The 26432-nt window shown below is 39.3% G+C and overlaps 1 pseudogene; it reads right to left on the bottom strand.

Annotated features, from left to right (window-relative positions):
- Nucleotides 1-300: 300 nt before the first annotated feature.
- Nucleotides 301-17098, bottom strand: LOC116914991 (annotated as a pseudogene).
- Nucleotides 17099-26432: the final 9334 nt, after the last annotated feature.

Raw genomic sequence — 26432 nt, 5'->3', positions numbered from 1 at the left:
GGATTGCATTATGTATAAATGAATTTAGATGAATTGAGAAATGTACAGCATGAATCACACTTTCCAGATTGTTCAAAACAGTTTTAGACTTTCTCAGGTTTATCATAGACTGGCTTTATGCATGTTCATAATTCTAGTCATGCTTTTTCAATTTTCTTCATTGAATTTCCTCAACATGGGTATGTTTAATATTTTCCTTAAATCAAGTAAATAGAATTAATGGACTAGCTTAAGATAATAAAGTTTACCTGAAAAAATCTGAATTGTATTATAAAATTTTTGATCAGATAAATTTGATAATTACTTTTGTGACTTAACTCTATTGCCCCATAGAATGCTGAAGTAAGAAAACAATTTTCTAGGTGTGTCTAAGTTTGTCTGCACTTCTTGGGTCATGATTTCCATCATCTTTTTCCCGGATCTGGCAGACCTGCTGATGCTGAGCAAAAGATGCCTTGTGTACGTAATTATTGCATTTTTTTTAGTGAAACCAACACAGGAAAGTCAGAGCAAATACCCATCAGATGCCTTCATTATCAAAATGAACTTCAATTATGATTTGCCACTTTTTGACCATGGAAGACATTTTTGTCCTGGGTAAGATCTATGTCATGGAAATTAGTCACATAGTTTTTGCACTGAAAGTTCTCAGTAATTGGCTTGAATTTTCCAAATGCAATTTTGTCATCCTGTAGATTGGCAAGGCTCTCTTTAAAAACATGACCCTTGAAGACATCAGATACAATTTTGGCTCCTTGAGTTCTTGTGATTAGTGTTTTTATCAGTATTTCTAATATTGAACATAGGTGATTTCACATCATAACAGTCCTTAGGAAGTGGATCGACCACTTCCTTCTTGGCCTCTTTCTTCTGCCTTTCATCAGGTACTTGTTGCTGACTGCTATGGCCGCTCAGAGAGTCAAAGAGGCACCTTTACTTTTGTATGTCGCTAACAAACATTTAAGCTTGAGTTTTTGGATGGCTTTCGTTTATGTAAGCAACTTTTTCATAATTACTGCTTATTATAAACTGTGTACCTATAACGTAGGATTATTACTTCATTGAAAGCTAATCACTTCATTTCCTCTACCTACTGTGTATGGATTGATATACCATTTACAGAGGGATAAGGCGAGCTCAGAGACATTTGGCTTGACAGATTTTCAACTCGTGCTACTAATATTTTTCTTTCTCTCTTTACTTTGAATGCTGCAACTCACACTGAAGTTTCTTTTCTTTTCCTTTTCCTTTTTAACATTACCACAGATTAGGTGCTTGAGCACACATTTTAGATGTTACAGAATCAGATTTTCTTTTTTAACTTAGTGCAAAACTGACAAATGAAATTATTGCCAGGATGTGAATTTCCTACAAGTAAAGGGAAAATATTTCAACGATTGTGATAAGTGTTTGCTAGTGAAGACAACCTTTAAAATTTAAAGAGTTTCAAACTCTTCTAATTTTAAAAAAAGTACACATTCAGCTAAAGAAAAACAGTACTTTTCATATCCCAACAGTTTTCTTTTCCTTCAATAGATTATGCTTGGCAAGCTAACTGTGTTGCCAACACTGCAGATATGTTCCTTCTGAGGTGCCTCTCGAGCCTTCTGTTTGATACAAACTTGCTTAAACACCAAGTTTCAGACTCATTTTTTTTTCTGGGAGACAGAAGCTGTTTGTTTTACGTTCGTATGTATGTATGTATGTATGTATGTATGTATGTATGTATGTATGTATGTATGTATGCATTTATCTCCAGATTTTATACCCCTCCTGGTCCACTCTCTCACTGTTCCCCATCCCATACCTCCTCCACACACTGATGTCTCCTCCAGGATGTCCCCAACCCCCACCCACTCCACCAGACCTCTAAACTCCCTGGGGAAGGTTAGGTGCATCTTCCCTGACTAAACTCAAACCCAGGAGTCCTGTGCTGTATATAGGCTTCATATCAGCTGGCATATGCTGCCTGGTTGGTGATCCAATGTCTGAGAGATCTCAGGGGTCCAGGTTAATTGAGACTGCTGGTCCTCCTACAGTGTTGTTCTTCTCCTCAGCTTCTTCCAACTTTTCACTAATTTTACCACAGGGGTTATCAGCTTCTGCCCATTGGTTGGGTGTAAATATTTGCATCTGACTCTTTCAGCTGCTTGTTGGGCCTTTCGGGGACAATCATGATAGGTTCCTTTTTTTGAGCATTCCATAGCCTCAGTAATAGTGTCAGGTTTTGGGACCTCCCCATAAGCTGGATCCCACTTTTGGCCTATCATTGGACCTCCTTTTCCTCAGACTTTTCTTCATTTTTGTCCCTTCAGTTCTTTCAGACAGGAACAATTATGGGTCAGAGTTTTGACTGTAGGATGTCAACCCCATCGCTCACGTGATGCCCTATCTTTCTGCTGAAGGTGAGCTCTACAAGGTTCCTCTCCCTACTGGAGGGCATTTCATCTAAAGTCTCTCCCTTTGAGTCCAGAGATTCTCTCATCTCCTATGTCTTTGGTACATTCTGGGTGGTCCCGCCACCTCCTACCTATTAAGGTTGCCTGTTTCTATTCTTTCTGCTGGCCCTCAGGGCTTCAGTTCTTTCCCCCTACCCATTATCAGATCATGTTCCCCTCTTCCCCTCCCTTACCCCTTTTCTGCCTTTTCTGCCCAGGACCCTCTTTTCCCTCCCCCGTGTGATTGCTTTCTTTTCCTTCCCAAGTGGGTTTGAGGTGTCCTTATTTAGGCCCTTCAACTTGTTGACCTTTTTGAGTTCTGTGGACTGTATCCTGGGAATTCTGTACTTTTTTGGTTAATATCTGTTTATTAGCCAGTACATACCGTGCATTTCCTTTTGAGTCTGTTACCTCACTCAGGATGATGTTTTCTAGTTCCATCCATTTGCCTGAAAAACTCATGTCCTTGTTCTTTTTTTTAAAGATTTGTTTATTTTTTATGTATGTGAGTACATCATCACTCTCTTCAGACACCAGAAGAGAGTCAGATCCCATTACAGATGGTTGTGAGCCACCATGTGGTTGCTGGGAATTGAACTCAGGACCTCTGGAAGAGCAGTCAGTGTTCTTAACCACTGAGCCATCTCTCCAGCCCAATGTCCTTGTTCTTAATTGCTGAATAGTATTCCATTGTTTAAATGAACTACATTTTCTGTATCTATTCTCTTGTTGTCGGACATCTGGGTTGTTTGTAGCTTCTGGCTATCATAAACAAGGCTGCTATGAACATAAGGGGAACGCATGCCCCTGTGGCATGGTGGGGCATCTTTTGGGCATATTCCCAAGAATGGTATAGCTGAGTCTTCAGGTAGACCTATTTCCAGTTTTCTGAGGAACCTGCAGATTGATTTCCAGAGTGGTTGTACTAGTTTGCAATCCCACAAGCAATGCAGGAGTGTTCCTCTTTCTCCACATGCTTGCCAACATGTACTGTCACCTGAGATTTTGATCTTAGCCATTCTGACTGTTTTAAGATGGAATCTCAGGGTAGTTATGGTTTGCATTTCCCTGATCACCAAGGACTTTGACTTTCTTTAGGTGCTTCTCAGTCATTTGAGATTCCTTTGTTGTTAATTCAAGGTTTAGTTCTATACCACATTTTTTGATTGTGGTATTTTGTTGTTTGGTGGTTAGTTTCTTGAGTTCTTTATATATTTTGGATATTAGCCCCCTATCGGATGTGGGATCCATGAAGATTTTTTCCAAATCTGTAGGTTTCCAACTTGTCCTCTTGACTATATTTTTTGCCTTACAGAAGCTTTCCAGTTTCATGAGGTTCCATTTATCAATTTTTGTTGGGTAGTTTATGTATTTACATTTCAAATGTTACCCCCTTTCCCAGTTCCCCTACTCCCATCCTCCCTCCCTCTAGTAATATGAGGATGCTCCCTCCCTTTCCACCTACCAATTCTCACTTCACTGCCCTGGCAATTTCCCTACACTGGGAAAAAAGCCTTCACAGGAACAAGGGCTTCTTCTATCGATGCCAGACAATGACATCCCCTGCTACATATGCGGCTGGGGCTATGGGTCCTCCCATTTGTTCTGTTTGGTTGGTGGATATATCCCTTGGCACTGTGGGGGGTCTGGTTGGTTGATATTGTTTTTCTTTCTATGGGGTTGTTAACCCCTTCAGTTTCTTCAGTCCTTTCTCTAACTCCTCCATTGGGGTCCCTGTGCTCAGTCTGATGGGTAGCTGCAAGCATACTCATCTGTATCAGTAAGGCTCTGGCAGAGTCTCAGGAGACATCCATATCAGGTTCTTGTCATCAGCAATAGTGACTGTGTTTGGTGGCTGCATATAGGATGGATCCCCAGGTGGGGCAGTCTCTGGATGGCCTTTCCTTCAGTCTCTACTCCATTCTTTTTCCCTGTATTTCCTGCTGTGAGTATTTTGTTCGCCCTTCTAAGGACTGAAGCATCCACATTTTGGTCTTCCTTCTTCTTGAGCTTCATATGATCTGTCAATTGTATTTTGGGTACTCTGAGTTTTTGGGCTAATATCCACTTACGAATGAGTGCATACCATGATGTTCTATTGTGACTGGGTTACTTCATTCAGGATGATATTTTCTAGTTCCATCTATTTGCCTAAGAATTTCATGAAGTCATTGTTTTTAATAGTTGAGTAGTACTCCATTGTGTAAATGTATCACATTTTCTGTATTCATTTCTCTGTTGAAGGACATTCTTCCCAACTTCTGGCTATTAGCTCTTGAGGATGTGGAGAAAGAGGAACACTCCTCCATTGTTGGTTGGATTTCAAGTTGTACAACCACTCTTGAAGTCAGTCTGCCTGTTCCTCAGAAAACTGGACATAATACTACCTGAGGACCCAGCTATACCATTCCTGGGCATTTACCCAAAAGATGCTCCAACCTATAACAAGGACACATGCTCCACTATCTCCATTTATCAATTGTTTATTTTAGAGCATGACCCATTGATTTTTGATCATATTTATTTTGCTTCCTCCAACTCCTTCCAGATCCACCCTCAGTTTCCAATCCACCCAACTCTCAATTCCTTAGTCACCAAATTTGTTATACTGATGCCTGCACCTCTTCCTCATCCTCTAACTCTTTTATTTGTAAAGTTCAGTTTCTGTTACTCAGCTGCTCTTGGGTTTGAATCTTGCCCATGAACAGTGGTCAACCTACTTGAGTCTCTTCCCAGAAGCTGTCAAATACCAATAGCTTCTCATTTAGTGGTGGGATTTACTGACCCCATCCACCTCCATTCTAGAATTTAGTCTGGCTTGAGCTTATGCAGAATTTGTGCATACTCTTGCAGTTGCTGTGAATTCATAGGTGCAAATGCCTTGCTGAGTCTGGAAAACACGATTTATTTGAAGTCATCCACAATTTTTTCTTTATTTTCAGACACAGTTCACCCTCCCTCCCCTCTCCCTATTTTCTACCCCCTCAACTTCCTCTCTCTACCAGATTCATGTCCCTCTGCCCCTTCTCACAAAAGAACAGGCCTCCCACGAACATCAACTAAAGGCCTCACAAGGTATAGAAACCATGCAAATATTATTATATGAAGACTGGGTGAGACAAACTAATAGGAGGAAAAGGGTCCCAAAAGTAAGCAAAAGAGTCAGAGACATCCTCCTTCCCACTGTTAGGAATCCCATAAGGACACGAGCCATAACATATATGCAGAAGACCTAAGTCAAATCCCAAAGGCTCTGTGAACTCTCCTTTCCTCAATAAGCCCAGGTCAGTTGATTCTGTGGGCTACAGTCTCACCATGTTCCCGACCCCTCTGATTCTTATGATCCTTTCTCCCACTCCTTCTCAGGACACCCCAGCTCTGCCCATTGTCTGGCTTGGGACTCTCCATGTGCTCCCATCAGTTGCTGGATGGAGTCTTTCCAGTCTGTTTAATGATGATTCTGCTAGGCTCCAACTTTGAAGCATTCTTTGGGCAGGGAAAACTGTAGGTCTGAGGTTTTGTGACTGCATTGGTATCCCAATCCCTTCACGTGAAGCCTAGCCTGGTTAAAGAAGATTGCTGGTTCAGGTTCCATGAACACAATTACCTGGAGTCTTAGCTATGGTCATTCCAGGAGAGTCCCTAGAGTTTCCATTGCACTAGATTTCCACCTCATCCAATAGGTGACCCCAATTCTATTTTTTCTTCCAGTATTTTCTCCTTCCCTCCCAGACTTGATCCCTCCTGTTCTCACCTCCACTAACCCTCAGTCTACCCATGAAATATATTACATTTCCACTTCCTACTAAGAGCCTCGTGTTCTACCTTTAGACTTCGTTGTTACTTAGCCTCGCTAGGTCTGTGGACACTACAGCTAATGCTCACTTTTAAGTGAATATATACCAAATTTGTCTTTCTAGGTCTAATTTACTTCCCTTAGGATGATTTTTCTAGTTCCATCCATTTGCCTGCAAATTTCATGATGTCATTGCTTATACCAGCTGAGTAATATTCTGTTGTATAAAGTACCTCATTTTCTTTATTCATCTCTGGTTTTAAAAAATAGTTTTGGCCCTCTTCTGTGAAGACTTACGGTTGTAAGTAGTGTTGTTGCACATGTCATGGCTTTCCCATTTAGGGCTGAGTATTTCACTGTATCTTGACAAGATAGGGAACTCTATGATAATTTTCATTTACTAAGAGATGAGCCCTCTCTGGTATCAGAGAGAACTGATCTATGGTCATAGACACAAGTCATCAATAGTTATTTTAATTCTATGTCAATTTGGCACAATAATGGTAGTAAGGTCTCTTCTAGGGCCCATGACTCAGATAGTCACAGGTTTTTGGCCACCTTAACATTGGCAGGTATGAGTTTTACTTGAAGTAGGGCCTTAGAGACAACTGGAAGGTGGTTGGTTACTCCCACAATATTAATACCACTATTGTATACCAGGGGGTATATATTGTCAGACCAGTCATTATTTTAGCTTGGAGGGTTCAGTAGTAGGTGAGATTACATTTTTCTTACAGAAATGTACATAAAACCTTCCAGCATTATGAAGGCTAGCTATGGTAAATGAAACTTCCAGATGAATTCCAGCTGATTCTATTCATATTTTATGACTCTGTCAAGTTCTGTAAGGCTGCCAAAGGCAAAGCATTGGCATGACCCTGTCATGTTTTATACACTACAAGCTATCAAATAATAATAACAAAGTGAATAACAAGGATGGTTTGCCTCCTTTCTAGTTTTGCCCAAAACATCAGGATTCCTTTCTCAAATAAATATTCAGTGGGCCAGCAGAGTAAATGCAAGACAATAAAGTTTAAAAGCAATGGTCAGCAAAATCAGAGCACTTAAAGAAATAGGGCTACTCAGGCTAAATTCCAGACATAAGTAGGTAAGTACTTTAAATACATATTCATTAGCTATGTATGGAACAATGTACTCATTTAGTGTACAACTGCTATTTTAACTTTTACATTTTAATTTTATTATTATTGGATGTATATGTATGATGTGGGAGATGTGTGCTTTCCATGGTGTGAGTGCAAGTCTGTATAACTTCCTGGATTGGTTCTATCTTTACACATTTATGTGGGTACAGATGTTAGAACTCCAGTTCTATCCAGTTGCTAGGCTTGCGTGTCAGGCACCCTTAGCCACTGAGCCAATTCATAGATGCACAATAGAAGTATGGCCTAAAATATTTTAAGCCAATTTCTTTATTGGTACCAATAATCTATAAATGAGAAAATTGAGTGAGTATAATATGTGATTCTAGATGTTACTATAAAAAGCACATGTTAATACATTTTTAAAATGAAAATATAAATTAAAATTTAAATTTAAATGTAGACACAAAACAAAGAGAGTATAGCTAAGATAAGTTTAGTGAACAAAGTTTAACTGAAACAGAGCAACCTAACTAATAGGCAAAGTATATCTTCCAGGTGTTGAAAAAATATAAAAACATGCACAATTGCAATTTTGGAATCTTGTATCTCATATAGAAATGTCTAAAATTAATTTGAAGCTGATCATCGTGGCATATCTGTGATGATGAAGCTGGAGGATCATGCATTTCATGCCAGTTTGGATTACATAGATATATACTGAATCACACATACATGTGAGAAGCAGGGAGAAAGACAAAATGGGAAATATAAAATACAGGATTATTTAAATACATAGGAGCTGATAAAATGAGCTGTCATATGTTAAAAGTAAGTTTCTCTTCAAGATATATACTCTACTCTTCTATTACAATGCAGAAACCTACAATTATGGCATTCATAGAGGTTATGTGGTTAGAAAGCTTATATAACTATCATTAGAGATAAAATCAAAATATAAGTTTTTAAATAAAAATAACTCTGAAAATGAATTTGTCTTATTCTAGTTCAACAAATGAAAAGAACAAAGAGAATGACAGGAAGAAAATAACTGTAGACTGATAGACAATTTTGAAGGATATCGATATTTCAATCTAAGTAATTCTTACTAGGAAACCAATCTAAATCATTAACAACAACTACCACAACAATCATACCTTGCAGAAACCGACCACAACCTGAAGAGTAGACCAACAATGAAAGGAAATTTAAGTCTTTCTTATAGGTGAATGTACTGAGTTCATGGAGCTGTTCCTCACAGGAGAAAATGTCTCAGATGTCAGATGATTGAAGCAGAGCAGCAAGGCTCTGCTTACCAGTTACAGTGAACAGAAACAGAGAAGTTATGTGGAAGATCCTAAAAATATGTAGAAATCAAGTCACAAAATTCTAAGTTAAAAAGAAATTAAGAAACTCAAAAGGGAACAGAACTCAGTATAGGAATGAAGAATAACAATAAATTGGATCTCATGTAAATGAAAAGATTCTGCATAGCAAATGACGCCATTTGGACAAAGTGGTAGCCTACAGAGTGGCAAAAGATTTTTATCAACTACATATATATATATATATATATATATATATATATATATATATTTTCAAGTGGCTTGACATCAAGAAAACAAATAATTTAAAATTGGGGTACGGAGCTTTTCAGTTATATGAGGTTCCATTTGTCAATTGTTGATCTTAGAGTATGAGCCATTCGTTTTCTGTTCAGGAAAATTTCCCCTGTGTTCAAAGTTCTTTCCCATTTTCTTTTCTTTTCTTTTTTTTCTTCTTCTTTATTAAATTGCGTATTTCTTATTTATATTACAATTGTTATTTCCTTTCCCGGTTTCCAGGCCAACATCCCCCTTATCCTTCCCCCTCTCCTTCTATATGGGTGTTCCCCTCCCCATCACCGCCCACCCAACAATAATCTCGTTCACTGGGGGTTCAGTCTTGGGAGGACCAAGGGCTTCCCCTTCCACTGGTGCTCTTACTAGGCTATTCATTGCTACCTATGCAGTTGGAGCCCAGGATCAGTACATGTATAATCTTTAGGTAGTGGCTTAGTCCCTGGAAGCTCTGGTTTGTTGGCATTGTTATTCATATGGGGTCTCCAGCCCCTTCAAGATCTTTCAGTCCTTTTTCTGAATCCTTCAATGGAGGTCTCGTTCTCAGTTCAGTGGTTTGCTGCTGGCATTCGCCTATGTATTTGCCATATTCTGGCTGTGTCTCTCAGGAGAGATCTACATCCGGTTCCTGTCAGCCTGCACTTCTTTACTTCATCCATCTTATCTAGTTTGGTGGCTGTGTTGGGCCACATATGGGGCAGGCTCTGAATACACATTCCTTCAGTCTCTGTTCTAAACTTTGCCTCCCTATTCCCTCCCAAGGGTATTCTTGTTCCCCTTTAAAGAAGGAGTGAAGCGGGGTTGGGGATTTAGCTCAGTGGTAGAGCGGTTGCCTAGCAAGCGCAAGGCCCTGGGTTCGGTCCCCAGCTCCGAAAAAAAAAGAAAAAAAAAAAAAGAAAAAAAAAAGGAGTGACACATTCACATTTTAGTCCTCCTTGAGGTTCATGTGTTCTTTGCATCTAAGATAATTCAACCATTTGGGCTAATATCCACTTATCAATGATTGCATACCATGTGTGTTTTTCTGTGATTGGGTTACCTCACTCAGGATGATATTTTCCAGTTCCAACCATTTGCCTACGAATTTCATAAAGTCATTGTTTTATAGCTGAGTAATATTCCATTGTGTAGATGTACCACATTTTCTGTATCCATTCCTCTGTTGAAGGGCATCTGGGTTCTTTACAGCTTCTGGCTATTATAAATAAGGCTGCTATGAACATAGTGGAGCATGTGTCTTTGTTATATGTTGGGGCATCTTTTGGGTATATGCCCAAGAGAGGTATAGCTGAGTCCTCAGGTAGTGCAATGTCCAATTTTCTGAGGAACCTTGAGACTGATTTCCAGAATGGTTGTACCAGTCTGCAATCCCACCAACAATGGAGGAGTGTTCCTCTTTCTCCACATCCTCGCAAGCATCTGCTGTTGCAGGAGTTTTTGATCTTAGCTATTCTGACTGGTGTGAGGTGGAATCTCAGGGTTGTTTTGACTTGCATTTCCCTTATGACTAAAGATGTTGAACATTTCTTTTGGTGCTTCTCAGCCATTCATCATTCCTCATCTGTGAATTCTTTGTTTGGCTCTGAACCCCATTTTTAATAGGGTTATTTGTCTCCCTGCAGTCTAACTTCACGAGGTCTTTATATATTTTGGATATGAGCCCTCTATCAGTTGTAGGATTGGTAAGGATCTTTTCCCAATCTGTTGCTTGCTGTTTTATCCTAAGAACACTGTCCTTTGCCTTACAGAAGCTTTGTAGTTTTATGAGATCCCATTTGTCAATTCTTTATCTTAGAGCATAAGCTATTGGTGTTTTGTTCAGGAAATTTTCTCCAGTGCCAATGTGTTCGAGATTCTTCCCCACTTTTTTTCTATTATTTTGAGTATATCTGGTTTGATGTGGAGTTTCTTGATCCACTTGGACTTATGCTTTGTACATGGTGATAAGAATAGATTGATCTGCATTCTTCTACATGCTGACCTCCAGTTGAAACAGCACCATTTGCTGAAATTTTCTCCATTGGATGGTTTTGACTCCTTTGTCAAAAATCAAGTAACCATAGGTGTGTGGGTTCATTTCTGGGTCTTCAATTCTATTCCACTGCTCTATCTGCCTGTCTCTGTACCAATACCATACAATTGTATCACTATTGCTCTGTAATACTGCTTGAGTTCAGGGATACCGATTCCCCTGTAAGTCCTTTTATTGTTGAGGATAGTTTTAGCTACCCTTGGTTTTTTGTTATTCCAGATGAATTTGCTAATTGTTCTGTCCAACTCTATGAAGAATTGTATTTGAATTTTGCTGGGGATTGCATTGAATCTGTAGATCGCTTTTGGTAAAATGGCCATTTTTACTATATTAATTGTCTCAATCCATGAGCATGGGATATCTTTCCCTCTTCTGAGATCTTCTTCAATTTCTTTCTTCAGAAGCTTGAAGTTCTTATCATAGAGATCTTTCCCTTGCTTGGTTAAAGTCACACTGAGGTATTTTATATCATTTGGGACTATTATGAAGTGTGTGGTTTTCCTAATTTCTTTCTCAGATTGTTTCTCTTTTGTGTAGAGGAAGGCTACTGATGTATTTGAGTTAATTTTATACCCAGACACTTTGCTGAAGGTATTTATCAGGTTTAGTAGTTCTCTGGTAGAACTTTTGGGATCACTTAAATATATTATCATATCATCTGCAAATAGTGATATTTTGACTTCTTCTTTTCCAAACTTTATCTCTTTAATCTCCTTTTATTGTCCGATTGCTCTGGCTAGGACTTCGTGAACTATATCGAATAAGTAGGGAGTGAGTGGGCAGCCTTGTCTAGTCCCTAATTTTAGTGGGATTGCTTCAAGTTTTGCTCCATTTCATTTAATATTAGCTCCAGGTTTGCTGTATGTGGCTTTTAGTATGTTTAGGTATGGGCCTTGAATTCCTATTCTTTCCAGGACTTTTATCATGAAGGGGTGTTGAATTTTGTCAAATGCTTTCTCAGCATCTAATGAAATGATCGTGTGGTTTTTATCTTTTAGTTTGTTTATATAGTGGATCATGTTGATGGTTTTCCATATATTAAACCATCCCTGCATGCCTGGGATGAAGCCTACTTGATCATGGTGGATGATTGTTTTGATGTACTCTTGGATTCGGTTTGCAAGAGTTTTATTGAGCATTTTTGCGTCGATATTCATAAGAGAAATTGGTCTGAAGTTCTCTTTCTTTGTTGGGTCTTTGTGTGGTTTAGGTATAAGAGTAATTGTGGCTTCATAGAAGGAATTCGGTAGGGCTCCATTTGTTTCAATTTTGTGGAATAGTTTGGATAGTATTGGTATGAGGTCTTCTATGAAGGTCTGATAGAATTCTGCACTGAACCCATCTGGACCTGGGCTCTTTTTGGTTGGGAGACCTTTAATGACTGCTTCTATTTCTTTAGGAGTTATGGGGTTTTTTAAATACTTTATCTGTTCCTGATTTAACATCGGTACCTAGTATCCGTCTAAGAAATTGTCCATTTCCTCCAGATTTTCACGTTTTGTTGAATATAGGCTTTTGTGGGAGGATCTGATGATTTTTGAATTTCCTCTGTTGTTATGTCTTCCTTTTCATTTCTGATTTTGTTAATTTGGACACACTGTCTGTGTCTTCTGGTTAGTATGGCTAAGGGTTTATCTCTCTTGCTGATTTTCTTGAAGAACCAGCTTTTCATTCTGTTGATTCTTTGTATAGACCTTTTTATTTCTACTTGGTTGATTTCAGCTCTGAGTTTTATTATTTCCTGCCTTCTACTCCTCCTGCTTTTTTTGTTCTAGAGCTTTTAGGTGTGCTGTCAAGCTGGTGACATATGCTCTCTCCTGTTTCTTTCTGCAGGCACTCAGAGCTATGAGTTTTCCTCTTAGCACATCTTTCATTGTGTCCCATAAGTTTGGGTATGTTGTACCTTCATTTTCATTAAATTCTAAGAAGTCTTTAATTTCTTTCTTTATTTCTTCCTTGACCAGGTTATCATTGAGTAGAGCATTGTCCAACTTCCATGTATATTTGGGTGTTCTTTCCTTATTGTTTTTGAAGACCAGCTTTACCTCATGGTGGTCTGATAGGACGAATTGAATAATTTCTTTCTTTCTGTATCTGGTGAGGCCTGTTTTATGACCAAATATATCGTCAATTTTCGAGAAAGTACTGTGAGGTGGTGAGAAGAAGGTATATCCTTTTGTTTTACGATAGAATGTTCTATAAATATCTGTTAAGTCCATTTGGTTCAAGACTTGTCTTAGTCTGTCTATGTCTCTGTTTAATTTCTGTTTCCATGATCTCTCCACTGAGGAGAGTGTGGTGTTGAAATCTCCTACTATTATTGTGTGAGGTGCAATGTGTGCTTTGAGCTTTAGTAAGGTTTCTTTTATGTATGTAGGTGCCCTTGTATTTGGGGCATAGATATTTAGAACTGAGAGTTCATGTTAGTGGATTTTTCCTTTGATGAATATGAAGTGTATTTCCTTATCTTTTTTGATGACTTTTGGTTGAAAATCGATTTTATTCGATATTAGAATGGCAACTCCAGCTTGCTTCTTCATACCATTTGCTTGGAAAGTTGTTTTCCAGCCTTTTACTCTGAAGTAGTGTCTATCTTTGTCTCTGAGGTGTCTTTCCTGTAGGCAGCAAAATGTTAGGTCCTCATTATGTATCCTGTTTGTTAACCTGTGTCTTTTTATTTTGGAATTGAGTCCATTGATGTTGAGAATCATTAAGGAATAGTGACTGTTGATTCCTGTTATCTTCGTATTTAGAGGTGAGATTATGTTTGTGTGCTTGTCTTCTCTTTGTTTTGTTGCAAAACAATTAGTTTCTTGCTTTTTCTAGGGTGTAGCTTGCCTCCTTGTGTTGGGTTTTACCATTTATTATCCTTTGTAGGGCTGGATTTGTTGAACAATATTGTGTAAATTTGGTTTTGTCTTAGAATATCTTGGTTTCTCCATCTACGTTAATTGAGAGTTTTGCTGGATACAGTAACCTGGGCTGGCATTTGTGTTGTCTTAGGGTCTATATGACATCTGTCCAGGACCTTCTGGCTTTCATAGTCTCTGGTGAAAATTCTGGTGTGATTCTGATATGTGTGCCTTTATATGTTACTTGACCTTTTTCCCTTACTGCTTTTAATATTTTTCTTTGTTTTATGTTATTATTTGTTGTTTTGACTATTATGGGATGGGAGGAGTTTCTTTTCTGGTCCAATGTATTTGGAGTTCTGTAGGCTTCTTGTTTGTTTATAGGCATCTCTTTCTTTAGTTTAGGAAAATTTTCTTTTGTGATTTTGTTGAAGATATTTACTGGTCTTTCGAATTGGGAGTCTTCACTCTCTTTTATACCTATTATCCTTAGGTTTGATCTTCTCATTGTGTCCTGGATTTCCTGTATGTTTTGGGCCAGTAGCTTTTTACGTTTTACATTATCTTTGACAGATGTATTGATGATTTCTATTGCATCTTTTGCTCCTGAGATTCTCTCTTCTATCTCTTGCATTCTGTTGGTGATGCTTGTGTCTACAGCTCCTTGTCTCTTCCTTTGGTTTTCTATATCCAGAGTTGTCTCCCTTTGTGCTTTCTTTATTGTTTCTGTTTCCATTTTTAATTCCTTCACCTGTTTGATTGTGTTTTCCTGGAATTCTTTCAGGGATTTTTTTTCCTCTTTATTAACTTTTGCTTTTTTATTTGTGTTTTCCTGCATTTCTCTAAGGGAGTTGTTTATGTCTTTCTTGAAGTCCTCTGTCATCATAATCAAATGTGATTTTAAATCTAGATCTTGTTTTTCTGGTGTGTTTGGATATTCAGTGTTTACTTTGGTTGGGAGAATTGGGCTCCGATGATGCCATGTAGTCTTTGTTTCTGTTGCTTGGGTTCCTGTGATTGTCTCCCTTTGTGCTTTCTTTATTGCTTCTGTTTCCATTTTTAATTCCTTCACCTGTTTGATTGTGTTTTCCTGGAATTCTTTCAGGGATTTTTTTTCCTCTTTATTAACTTTTGCTTTTTTATTTGTGTTTTCCTGCATTTCTCTAAGGGAGTTGTTTATGTCTTTCTTGAAGTCCTCTGTCATCATGATCAAATGTGATTTTAAATCTAGATCTTGTTTTTTTGGTGTGTTTGGATATTCAGTGTTTACTTTGGTGGGAGAATTGGGCTCCGATGATGCCATGTAGTCTTTGTTTCTGTTGCTTGGGTTCCTGTGATTGCCTCTCGCCATCAGGTTGTCTCTGGTGTTACCTTGTTCTGCTATTTCTGACAGTGGTTAGACCATCCTATTGGCCTGTGTGTCAGGAGTGTTGTAGACTTGTTTTCCTGTTTTCTTTCAGCCAGCTATGGGAACAGAGTGTTCTGCTTTCAACCATGTAGTCTTTCCTGTCTACTGGTCTTCAGCTGTTCCTGTGGGCATGTGTCCTGAGTCCACCAGGCAGGTCACTTGGAGCAGAAAAGGTGGTCTTACCTCTGGCCTCAGGCATGAAGATGCTCCTTGTGGTCTGTGTTTCAGCTCTCCATGAGGGCAACAACCAGAAGGGCCTGCCCTGCCTTCTCTTGGGTCCCTGTGCACAGGGGGCCCAGATGACCCTAGGTGTTTTCCTCTAGAGTCAGAAATGTGGGCAGAGAGTAGTCTCCTCTGACTTCCCAGGCGTGTCTGCCCCTCTGAAGGTCTAGCTCTCCCTCCCATGGGATTTGGGTACAGGGAGCTGTTTGACCAGGTCCCTTCAGATCCAGGCAAGGTCTGGATCGCTGCACTCCTGCAGCTTGAGTGCCCATATCTTCCTGTTCCCAGAGGCCCTATACAGTTTCCTCTTGGGCCAGGAAAGTGGGCAAGGGTGGGAAGTACTGGGAGGTCTCTCCTGCCCTGCAGTCTCAGGAGTGTCCACCTGTCTGGGCGATGAGCTCTCTCTCCCATGGTGTTTTGGAGCAGGGAGCTGTGGGCTGGGATCAGCAAGGTTCAGGCTGCAGTTAGAAACCAGAGGGTTGGGGATTTAGCTCATTGGTAGAGCGCTTGCCTAGCAAGCGCAAGGCCCTGGGTTTGGTCCTCAGCTCCAGAAAAAAAAAAGAAGAAAAGAAAAGAAAAAGAAAAAGAAACCAGAAGTGTCCGGTCCTAGAGGGCCCATTTTCTTTTCTATTTCATTCCTTGTATCTGTTTTGTTGTTGTTGTTGTTTTGTTTTGTTTTGTTTTGTTTTTGTTTTTTTGGAAGTTCCTGATCCACTTGGACTTGAGCTTTGTCCAAAGGAAAGACAGGGACAAAAGACTGCTCCACCTAGGGATCGATCATTTCTTTAGGAACCAATGTACAATGCTGAAAAGAGCCTGGTATGGTTGTTCTCTGAGAGGTTCTACCAGCATGTGAGCAATATAGGTGCAAATACTCACAGTCAACCAGCAGACTGAGCCCTCGAACTCTAATGGAAGAGCTAAGGGAAGGACTGAAAAAGGTAAAGGGGATGGCAACCCCATACAAACCATATCAACTAACTGGACCACTCAGAGCTTCCAGGGACTAAGCCACCAACCAAAGAGTATACACAGAGGGATCCAGGACTCTAGATACATATGTAGTAGAGGATAGTCTTATCTATTATCAGTGGCAGGGAAAGGAGGCTTGACGTCCTAATCTAGGTGGATGCTAGAGGAGAGAGGTGGGAGTGTGTGAGTGGGTGGAGGAGCACCTCATAGAGGCAAAGGAGAGGAGGGAGAGGAGGAATTGGATGGGGGTTGTGGAGGGGTAGCTGCAAAGGGGGATATCATTTGAAATGTAGACATAAAAATGATTAATAAAAGAAAATGATTTCAAAAGAAGAAAATCAATGGCTGAGAAACAAAGGTATTTCCTGCATTGGTAGTTATCAGGGAAATGCAAATCAAAACTGTTTTAAAATTGTATATTACACAAGTCAGCATGGTTAAGATCATCAGCTTAGTGACAACTTCTACTGACATGAATGTGGAGTAAGGGCAATCCTCCTGCTCTGCTGATCGAGTGACGTCATGTACAGCTACTATGAAATCTAGTGTAATAGTTCCTCAAACAGATGCAATTGATCTATTTTAATTTCTCTCCTAGACCTACTGCCAAAAAATATTATATCTTACCACACAGACATTTGTTCACCCATCTTCATTGTCGATCTACTCATAATAATTAGAAATTAGAAACAGTCTAGATATTTATTAATAGAAAAATGAATAAAGAAAATATGGCATATTGCACAATTGAGTTTAAAACACATGAAAACATACAATTCAAAGTCAATTGATAAATCTAGAAAAAAATATCATCCTGAATGAGGTATCCCAAACCTATAAAGACAAATGAAATATGTATTTACTTATATGTAGATACTAGCTGTTAAGTCTTCTATAAGCCAGCTATAATGCACATAATCGTAAAGGTTGGATACAGAGTAAGGGACTAGGGAGGAGTAATTGATCTCTGTAGGAAGGGAAAATAGAATAGAGAGTTATGGATGGATGGATGCAGGAGGGGAGAGGGAATGCGAGGATCAAATGGAGACAGGAAGATGAGGGAAGGAATATGACAAGGGACAGTAAAATTAAGGGATATTTCAGGGGTTGAGTGGAAACTAATACAGTAGAGGCTTCCAAAAATATATAAATATATGAATGTCATTTAAATGAAATCACCACATAAGATGGGAAGCAGGGTGCCAGTTGAGCACCTAGCATGTCAAGTAAAATTTTCATTACCAAGATGGAGTTACTGTAATTGAAATGTTGGCCAAAGGGTCCCTATAGGAACCTTGGAACAATCAAGGTTATTGCTAAAGCTATTGGCTATCTTCCACAAAGGGGAGGTAAGTCTCTATTGCTGAAAACAACTCTTATACAACTCATTGAACATGGACAAATCGAGCTAGTATCTACCTAAAGCTCTCAGCTCTACAACTCAGTGTTGATAGTACAGGAGGGTATTCTTCACGCTAGCTAGTAAAGGAGACAGGTAAACACTCACCTAGCTACAAACCTTTCCATCTAGGATCAGACTGCTTATTCATAGGATGCACTGGTGCTACAGTGGCAAGAAGCTCATGAGAGTAACCCACAAATATGTGGTTGTATTTAGGGCCTATTCCCTGAGATGGAGCCAATCTCCAACACTGCTTAGGTGGCCAAGAACCTGAAATTAGAGATACCAAGATTTGAGTTTTTTGGTATTTTTGTACTGTTGTAACAATAGACTAAGGACTACATTATTTATAAGAAAAAAGAAATTTATTGTCATGCTACTAGAGGCTGCAGATATCAGGGCAATAGAAACTTTGTTATCTAATGAAGGTCCAGTCTGTACTTTAGAATGACTCAGCATCTTCTCAAAACAAGAAACCCAAATCTTTCTCAAACAAACAACAACAACAACAACAACAACAACAACAACAAAAACAAACAAAACAATGGCAACTCATTTAGAACACAAACTCCATCCACGGATTTGTCTAAATGTCACCTTGACATTTAGACAAATAGGTAAGTTGGAGTGGTTTACTAAGGATGAGCAAAGGTGAGCAGCAGGGTGTACTCTGAAGTCTGAGTTGAAGACTTGAAGCCAAGATGTGTGGACCAGACAGCTGGACTCACAGTAGAGATGAAATCAAAGCAGAGACGCATGGAGTTGATGGAACATGGCCAGGTGGGAGTGGAGGAGAAATGAAGGATGGTGTAGTTTGCTTTTGCTGTATACAGTTTCAAGATTCCTAATCTAGGAAGAAGAGACATTTGGAGGGATAATAAGAAAAGTGAGTAAGAACTGGTAATGTGCACTTGTTAGTCATAAGATTAGTTCCACTTATGGGTGTGTGCATGAGATTGGGTGATTGACAGGAATATTCAAGGAAGGAAATAGATGACATCCTTTACATTATAATCAGGTAATGATTTTTCAAACAACAGTGCAAAAAGACATTTTAAATTAACGCATGAAAATCCATGCCCAATCTTCACTAGCAGTTAACTAAGTACATCAGTGCTCAGATAAAAAGGAAGAGGAATGAATACCTGGGGTGGTAGAGAATTTGAGGACAGAGTGTTACAGAAGTGAGGAGAGCCCAGATTCTAGACTCTCCATGCTTTTCATTCCAATTTTGCAAAGTGCCGGCAAAATGATGGGGAGAGAGGGAGAATTCATGGCTGCTCTGTGACAACATATTTCATAATCGTAGTCTATTTGATGGCCTTTTATGCTATGCATGATCACACTCGCATAGATGAACTGTTCCATCAAAATAGAGACTGGGGAGACAGACGTGATCAGGGCACAGAAAATGGCTGTTTAATGGGAAAGCAGTCTTTTTACTTCTCTTTGCAACTGCATCAAAAGTGCAAACTTTCCCAAGAAGGGATGCTTCTGAAGATAACGCTGATTATGGATCTCTTATAACTGTAACTCTGAATAGAGAAGACGCTTTTCATCCCTTTCTGACACATCTGTTTTTCAAAAAGAATATTGCTTAATAGTAAGCAGGGGGATGTAGTTTGACTCTGCAGCTGCAGGATCGGAATATTACATTGAGGGACCTATGAACAGAATTCCTCATGAAAAACCTACATCTTGAAGAAAAGAAGACATACACAAAGCAATTCTGTAGGCACAAAGCTTTCACGTAGGGTTTTTGGTGAGTCGCTGAATGTGGTAACCATCAATATGGGTTTCTCTAATCTCATGATTACTAAAGAGATGGCATTGTACAACCTGCCCCTAACTTAAAGCTTATGAGGCAGCTATACTTTTCATGAGTTGTTCTTATCTGCGGCGTATGGCAATGGTCCAAATCAGCTCCATTTCTATGAAATTTGAGCCTGAAGGACTGTACTGAACTTCTCTAAACTAGTGTAAACTTGTAACCCAGCACTTGAGACACCAAGGTAAAAGGACCATAAGTAAAGGCTAGTTGTACATAAGAAGGCTATGTATTAATTACAAATCGATTTTAGAAAGGCAGCAGTCTGAACCCCTTATGAATCCTCTCTTCCTTCCCTCACCCCTGTGTGGCAAATAACTTTTTCTTTTGGCAAATAACTTTCTTTTACTGTCTACCACCTCTTTAATATTCTTTGGCTCCTATGGTACACTACTTGATCATATTCTTCAACAACTCACTTAGGTATCTAACCAGGCCATCTTCTTAAAAGAACTGGACTGACACGCACTATAGCCATGTTTCAAAAAGATGAAGAGGACAATGAAGCTCTAGCACTGTCCTATAGTTTTTGCAGGAAAAAATTCAATTCACAAATAGAACATGGCACAGTGAAAACCCCTATCACCTATGTAATTGTTGTTGTTGTTGTTGAAGACTTTACTAGAAGTATTGAGAAAAATTTACTACTGGAAAGGAGTGTTCTCCTAAATGTAATGATTGAAATCTAGGGAATGAAATATTCCACAGGCCGACAAAATGTTTTCTTTCTGCAAACATGGAATTGGTGCTTGTCTAAGATCAATACAACACTGAAGCCAGCAAAAAGCAGTAAGTAGTAAGTATGAACATTAGATGCTTCGTTTGGCCATATAAAGGACTCAGTACCTTCTGGTATGTTGTTATGGGTGCAGCTGAGCAACTGAGATATGCTTTAAATGAATTAGAGAGCAGTGAGACTGAAAAGCTTAATCCAAGACAATGCTGCTTAATAAACTCAGGATCCTGATTATAAACCTGAGGCTGAGAAATATGGATGGAGCCTCTAAGTTGATACCGGTGAGGACACTGACTAATATACTGGAGAGCAGAGCACCAACAAGGAAAAGGGACTGACCTTTTCTGTGAAGATACGGATTTCAAGATGCAGATTCATGGCAAGATAGTATATAAAATGATGAAATTAACAATTTAGCATGTGTACGGGCATACACACACACATGCACACACACACAAACACACACACACACACACACACACACACACACACACACACACACACTCACCTACCTCTTCGGAGTTTCTTAGTTTTGTAGGCAAGACATTCTGCACAAAGAAATGTTGTTACAGCTTAAATAGCAGTCAACACAGATATTGGTTAGTATTGATTGAAATTTAGAGTCAAAAATCTTCTAACAAGTCCAGAATTTTGTATATTGCTTGTTCCAGAATAAAAGGAGGCCCATGAGAGCCTCCCAGCATGGGGGAAGCTGAGGGAGCGCAGACAGAATGTGTAAAGTGTAGATGAAGTTTTGAATACATGTGTGTTGTAGACATGGGAATAGCCATGTCAAGGATCCAAAACCTGTTAGATAGAAGTGGGAAAATTCCCACTCCATGCATGAGGCTCAGAGAGATAGCAGTCTTCCTCTGGTTCCAGGGCAATGTTAGCACTGTGTAGAGCAATTATTAACCTAGGCCTTCCTCTTCTCAATGACTGTACCCAGAGATTGTTGTGTATAGAGACATCCTAAGAAGTGTAGATACCCCTTTTCATGTGCTGTACATAATAAAGGTGATGATGTTCTTGGGTGCTTCATAGTTGGTATCACTGGTGATTGAGTAACCCAGCAGTGGCACTATTTGGAAGTGTGGCCTTGTTGCAGTGATGTGGCCTTGTTGGAGTATGCATACCACCGTGATCTTGCGTTTTAAAACCCTCATCCTAACTGCCTGGAAGCAGTCTTCTTCTAGGGGCTTTCAGATGAAGATGTAGAACTCTCAGCTCCTCCTCCCTGAACGCTGCCATGCCTTGATGAGAATGGACTGAACCTCTGAAAGTGTAGCCAGCCCCAATTAAACATTGCCCTTATAAGAGTCGCCTTGTTCATGGTGTCTGTTCACTGCAGTAAATCCCCAACTAAGATATACTCTATTAGTGTGTGTTTTCTCATCAGAACCCAGATTTTCTGTATGTGTAACTTTGTATCTACTCTCTCTCTCTTTTTTTTTATTATTATAAAATCAAACCAGTAAGGTCAAGTCCAAAACCATGCAGGATGCGTCATTCACTGGGAACAAAGAATAAACTTGGAGCATTCTGAAGCAAACATAATCTGTTTGTCTGTCTCTGTCTTCCTTGTGTATATGTGTGGTATATGTATATGTTCACAAGGGTATGTTCACATACATGCATATGTTTCATGTGCCTGTGTATGTGTCTCACAAGTATGTAGAGGCCACAGGTTCATGTTAGGTATCTTCCTCAGTACTTGTCCACCTTATTCTATAAGACAGGGTCTCTCTCTAGATCTGGGAGGAATCAGTTTGTCTAGACTCCCTGGGCTATGTGCTCTGTGGAGCTGCCTGTCTCTAGTTCCTCATTCAGGGAAAACAAACTTGTCTTACTGTGCCTGGCTTTTATCTAAGTGCTGAGGATTTGTCAAGAACATTACTAGCTGGACCATCCCAGCAGTTCTTATGATAGCTTTAATAGAGGATTATAAACACATTAAATGATCTTGGTAGGAAATCATTTTTTCCTGTGAATGCTTAAGTAACAATAAACTTGAATTTTCCTACTAGTGGTTGATTTCTCTCTGGCCTACTAGTTTCAAAGGAGAGTAGTATCAGGAGCCGTTTAGCAAAGACAAAAGGCATGCAAGTAAATTTCCTGGAGACGGCCCACTGCTTTGCGTGGCTGCAATGTTAAACTGAACTGCAGGGCCTTCAGAGACTTTTATCCCAGGATAGCTTCCTGCTACTGATAGGTCTAGTCATTTGCTGTGGCAGGACCTTCCCCTAATGAATAAATATTTCAGGGAGCCAATCACTGGGCGAGGAGTAGGCAGGACTTCCTGATCAGAGAGGGCAAGAGAAGAGGAGGCAGAAAGTGGATGGGTAGAGATTGGAGGACGAGATGTAAACAAGACACCTCCGGTTTACGTGGCTGTCCCCCAGGATTCACCACCGGAGGATTTAATTTAGGATGGCTTACAAATTGGATAATAGTTGTTGTGCCTAGGGATTGTGTTACCTGTTGATCCTAAGCTAAGATTACCTGTTGATCCTAAGCTAAGATTGCGTGGTGTTTTCCTTCAAGTCGCGACTCAGCTGGGTTCCAGAGAGAAAGATATGGTGGCAAAGCGTGGGTTTGCAAGAAGTGCACTGCAGCTAGCTGTGTTTGGATGTATGGGGCTGTCGTGACAGCGACCTGCCACGGGAACTGAGTGAGTTGGGTTGAGAGATTGTGGAGCTTCAGGTGGGAGAGTCTGCCCAGAAGAGAACAGGCCAGGCCTACGGGTGACCTGAGGAGATAGCATGGGTGCTTTGAGCCATGGAGACCACAAGACAGCCAAGGCCAGAGAGAAGCAGACGCTAGCGTGTGATGGTGCCTTTTTAAAATTTCACCCAAAAATTAGCTGCAAGATTTCCTGCGGATCAACAAGGATGTACTCTGATATATCAATGATGTGTAGACAAATTGATAATTTCATAATTCCTGATAATGATTTTTATAGAATTCATAAATTTATACACGTAATTTCCAGCCCTGTAAAAAGCTGCAAATAGGACTCTATAAACCTTCATGTGTCATGAGCTAATTGTACTAGGATAAGAAAGCAAGCTTGGAACAAATTTATTATCAGGGAAAACATTCCTTCTAGGTTAACTTTAAGATCACTATCTGGTAACTAATGGTCATATACTGGGAACAGACAATTTATTGTAGGTGTGAGGAGAGAAAATGAAATACTTACTAGTTTATCTAAACAAAACTTCAAAACTAATGAAACAGAATGCAGATGATTGGCCTCTTGACAAAACTGTGGTAACTTATGACATAAGAATAAACTTTTTACACTTTTAATGGAATTACAGAGCTAATAACGATAATAAATGTTTTGTTAGGTAACAGTCTTAATGGAAACACATGTAACCATTTCTGCTGTGATTCCTTATCAATTTGTAACTTGAATTAGTGTCTTAAACTTGCTATGAACTGACAGAAGGTAAAGATGCTTGGAGAATCATGTGATCTGTTATCCTGGGAAAGTATAAGACCTAAGAACAACAGTAAGGAGAACTTTTTAGTTTGTTTGCTTTTCCTTACTTGGAGTAATAAAAGACTAGAAGCCTATTCTTTCTCTGAGCGATAAAAAGTGGGGCTCTTTTCTTACTTGAAACAATAAAAGGATAGAAGCTTTTTCTTTTTCCCTGAAATAAAGGTTAGAGCTTGTATTTCACCCAGAATGGGTGGGTTTTTTTCCTGTGTTGGTGCTTGCTCATTGGAACCTGCTTGTGGGAGTTTTTGATTCATCCATAAAATGTGCATATTTAAGTACAGGTGTGTGTATGTAGTATGCATGAACACTTCTGGAGTTAATGAGAAAGGTAGTTGGGACCAATCAGTGTGTGTGTGTGTGTGTGTGTGTGTGTGTGTGTGTGTCTATGTGTCTCTGTGTGTATGTGTATGTGTATCTGTGTGAGTTGACAGTGTAAAAGTCTTTAATTCCCTTGTTTTATTTTTTTCTCTGGTTCACAAAGAGTTAATGAATTCCAAGCCTCTCCCCTGGCTAGAAAGAAGTTCTTGAGTGTGAGAGAAAAGGCACCAACACTTATTAGCACAAAATACTAAGAGTTACAGAGAAAGAAGCCAGTGTTCATTAAAGAACAAAATAGCAAGAGAAAGAAAACCAGTGCTTATTAAAACACAAATAATAAGATGATAAGGCCAAGGATCATTAATCTTTAGCCTTCCTCTGTCACTTTAGCCTGTTCCCCAGCCAGAGCAAGCTTCCAGTAGCCACTAGTAAATCATAATGAGATATCAATTAGGTTTTTAAGATTGAGATGAGCAGGAATAGTGTGCATGTGAAAACTTCAGGAGCAGATTGCCACATCTTCTTGCCAGCTCTCCAAATTGTTTTGTTCTAGCCTCCATCTTGTGCTCATGACAATATGCAGATTCTTTGGAGCCAATTGAAAGCAATGAAAAAATATGGAGCTGAGTTTGCCCATGAGCTGGATTAACTCCCATGTATAAGCTGGAAATGATCAATATAGTATCCATTTCCAGAGATTGTTTTAACACATGGCAAAGCTAAAACCTCTTCCCACACTGAAGATGCAAGTCATGTACATAGTACTTAGACAGTTCTAGATATCTTGTCCAGCAAGAACTTTCTTATACAGTAATAATGGCTAAAGATTCCTTAGTGCAGTGGTTCTCAACCTTCAGAATGCTGCAGCCCTTTAATATAGTACTTTATGTTGTGGTGACCTCCAAACATAAAATTATTTTTATTGCTCCATCATAAATATAATTTTTATTATGAATTGTGACGTGAACATCTATGTTTTTTGGATGGTTTTAAGTAACCCCTGTGAAGGATCATTGGTCCTCCAAAGGGTTGTGCATGTGTGACTCACAGGTTGAGAACTGCTCCCTTCAAGGTTTGAAATGTAACCTTGAACCATAAAACAAGGACATCTCAGGAATGCAATAAAAAGAGATAAAGGAAAATTTGGAAATGTTTGTGTTGCTCAGGTAGACATAGAGTAGCTGTCAAGGACCCTAGAACCCCAATGCTTGGGACTATGAATGTTACCTTTTAGAGTAAGAGAACCTGTATAGGATCAATTAAATCAAGGTTATCTTAACCTTACAGGTGCAGTAGTGGCATTGATACCTTGCTGGCAACTAACATCTCTCTAATTGCATTTAAGAGGGAAATCATGCCTGGTCATGGAGATCTAGCTAATTACTCAGGGAACGTAAAGTCACAGATCTTGGAGGAGAGTATACAATCATCGCTTTACTAAACTAACACAATCTCTAACTGCATTCTAAATATTGGTCCTCATATATACCAAAAAGGAAGTTCCTAACCTCTCATGAGGAAAAATTCTCTTTGCAACAGATGGAGACCATTACAGAAGACCACAACCAATCCAAATGCAGAGTCGTGGAGTCCAGTTCCAAGTGATACATCTACAATGCACCTTCTGTCCCTAAAGCTCAGAGATCATTGTGGAAGAGTGCAGCCAAAAGATTCGAAGAGCCAGAGGATCAGGGAGTTTGCTGTGAGATTGTGTTTCTTAAAAACATCTGAAGCCACGCGCATAAAGTGTCATGAAGAGGACTCCCTAACATGACCTGAACAAAGATGTCATCAGTAGAACTGCTAGTGTGGAAGGGGGAAACTCATGAGGCTTTAATCTTACATAAAGAGCTATCTGCAACTAAGGAGTGCTAAGAACTGGAGAAATAGTCTTTCCCCAGGGAAGAGCACATTGACTGCTAGTACCAAATTATCAGCTCTGAAAACATATACATATAAGTAACATTATATAGACCGAGCAAGTTGTTATTGATATATATTTAAAAGTGTGTGTGTGTGTGTGTGTGTGTGTGTGTGTGTGTGTGTGTGTGTGTGTGTGTGTGTGTGTGTTCAAAATTAAAGGGGGAAATCCATTAATCTGAAAAAGAGCAAGGATAGTTCATGGAAGATTTGGAAGAGAAAGAAAAAGAAAGATTAAATGGTATATTATAAAATTATTTTTATTAAATTAAGGTTGT

The sequence above is a fragment of the Rattus rattus genome, chromosome 13 (assembly GCF_011064425.1).
Source record: "Rattus rattus isolate New Zealand chromosome 13, Rrattus_CSIRO_v1, whole genome shotgun sequence".
NCBI classification, from domain to species: Eukaryota; Metazoa; Chordata; class Mammalia; order Rodentia; family Muridae; genus Rattus; species Rattus rattus.
This window is presented reverse-complemented; position numbering and strand designations above follow the sequence as displayed.